The following is a 2477-nucleotide window of genomic DNA, read 5'->3' as shown; positions in this document are numbered from 1 at the left end:
ATTTATTTTATTCAAGTTTATTATTTACCGCATTTATTTATATTAATATTGCATGATATATTATATGCTATTTAACATGCCTTTTATTATAAGCCAAATTAATTTATGCATGCTTAACTGTATTAATATGTCTGGCTAATTTACTAAGATATCGGTATGTAAAGTAAGTTAACTGTGGGATCCGAAATAAATTGGCTTAATTATATTTTATTAACTATCACTTGTTTTTGGTTTGTATGTCTAATTTAATTAGTAAGTCTTAAAACCAATAGAGCGAAAGTTTGAGGGTTTAAGACGGTCAAGGGTTAAAATCAATAGAGCGAAAGTTTGAGATCTTTAACTGGATAGTAGACATAGGACATTAGTTTTAAGGATGGCGAAAGCGTATTAAAACTAATTAGAACTTATTTATTTTCAAAAATTGTTTTTACACCCGAGCGGGATGGCGAAAGCGTACGTTAGGGATATTAGCATGTTCCGAGTCAACAGAGCGAAAGTTTGAGATTAGGGGATTTAAATAGATAACAACTTCATAAAACAGGCATTTTATTAATTACGTTGTTTCCAAAAAGCTTTTCTAATATCTAATGGGATGGCGAAAGCGTACGTTACGAGTTAGGATAGTGGTCTAAATCAACAGAGCGAAAGTTTGAGAGGAGGACTTTTAATCAATTGAATTAATAAAGATTTTTAATTGAATTATGCATTTGCCAATGGACCTTCGGATCACCTTAAGTTAAACGAAATACATACTGATATCCGTCTATTATTATATTTCTTTATATTCACAATCACTTTCTCTTAGGAACAATCAAAAATATTAGTAGCCTTAGCTTTACATAGTAACCTTAGATAATGGTAGAACAATTCATAGTCCCTGTGGATTTGATATCTTTTAAAACTACACGACACGACTGTGCACTTGCAGTCATCAGATTAATAGACACGTAAAGTCGCGATCAAGTTTTTGGCGCCGTTGCCGGGGACTATTTAAGTCGATATCGTAACTCACTGTTACACCGTAGAGACTAGGGCAATTCTTTCCCTACTTTCTGAACGATTGTATGCCAAATACTCATTCACAAGGAGGAGATTTAATACAACGAATTAACGAGATCGAACGTTTCATTAACGTCAAACGTCGAGCTCGCAATCTTCCCGAAGTAGCACCAATTCCGATTAATCAGGAATTGACCTTTACTGATCAAATCAATCAAATTATCCCGAAGTTAGAGATGACTGCTATTCATCCTCTTAGAGACTATGCCGCTCCTTCACGCGCTGAACCGCACTCAAGTATCGCACCACCTGCGATTGAGGCAAACAATTTCGAACTGAAGCCTTCGTTGGTACAAGCTGTTCAACAGAATCAATTCTCTGGAAGCCCTGCATACGATCCCAACCTCCATTTATCTATGTTCGTGCAATATGCCGACACTGTCAAAGCTAACAACGTTAGTTCCGAAGCTATCCGATTACGTCTCTTTCCTTTCTCCTTGAGAGATAGAGCTAGAGCGTGGCTTCAATCCCTACCTTCTAATTCCATAACTACATGGGAAGAATTGAAGAGAGTATTCTTAGCTAGATTCTTTCCGCCTAGCAAAACTGCTATGCTAAGAGGGCAAATCAACGGATTTACCCAGAAAGATAACGAATCACTCTTCGAAGCTTAGGAACGATACAAGGACATGCTTAGACTATGCCCTCATCATGGACTTGAACCATGGCTGATCATCCATACTTTCTATGGTGGTCTCCTTTATAACACTAAAATGACTATAGATGCCGCTGCTGGCGGAGCACTAATGGACAAACCCCATGATGAAGCATACAACCTCATAGAGAACATGGCACAAAACCATTACCAATGGGGTGGAGAACGAGCCGCTCTAGAGAAAACCCAAACCAAAGGAGGAATGTACGAAATAAGTGGTATAGACCGTGTTAACGCTAAAGTAGACGCTTTAACTCAAAAGATCGATAACTTAACCATCACTACTTCAGCCACCGCTGCTGCCGTAGCACCTAACTGCGAGATTTGTGGATTAACTGGACATGTAGTTGCCGAATGTCAACTCTTGATTGGAATCCCATCTGATCAAGTAAATTATGCTCAAGGAAACCCTTATTCTAACACGTACAACCCTGGATGGAAAAACCATCCGAACTTTTCGTATAAGAACAACAACGTGTTGTACGCGCCTGGACAAGCTCCTGCTATCCCACCTGGTTATCAAAAAGCGCCTGTAGCTGCTCAAAACGCCCCTAGGAAGTCGAATCTAGAAATCATGATGGAGAACTTTATAGCTTCCCAACAACAAACCAATAAGGACTTCCTAAATCAAAACATCCACAATAGCGAGCAACTAAAACAATTAGCGAACAAAGTAGATGCTTTAGCTACGCATAACAAAATGCTAGAAACTCAAATTTCACAAGTAGCCCAACAACAAGCACCTACTGCTGCCCCTGCTGGC

General features: G+C 38.6%; 1 non-coding gene across 1 annotated transcript; it reads right to left on the bottom strand.

Annotated features, from left to right (window-relative positions):
• Positions 1-1610: 1610 nt before the first annotated feature.
• On the bottom strand, positions 1611-1717 carry LOC131654390 (small nucleolar RNA R71). Its single transcript, XR_009299431.1, has one exon. It is a non-coding gene; the product is annotated as a small nucleolar RNA R71 (small nucleolar RNA).
• Between the last annotated feature and the right edge of the window lie 760 nt (positions 1718-2477).

The sequence above is a fragment of the Vicia villosa genome, linkage group LG2, assembly GCF_029867415.1.
Source record: "Vicia villosa cultivar HV-30 ecotype Madison, WI linkage group LG2, Vvil1.0, whole genome shotgun sequence".
Taxonomy (NCBI): domain Eukaryota; kingdom Viridiplantae; phylum Streptophyta; class Magnoliopsida; order Fabales; family Fabaceae; genus Vicia; species Vicia villosa.
This window is presented reverse-complemented; position numbering and strand designations above follow the sequence as displayed.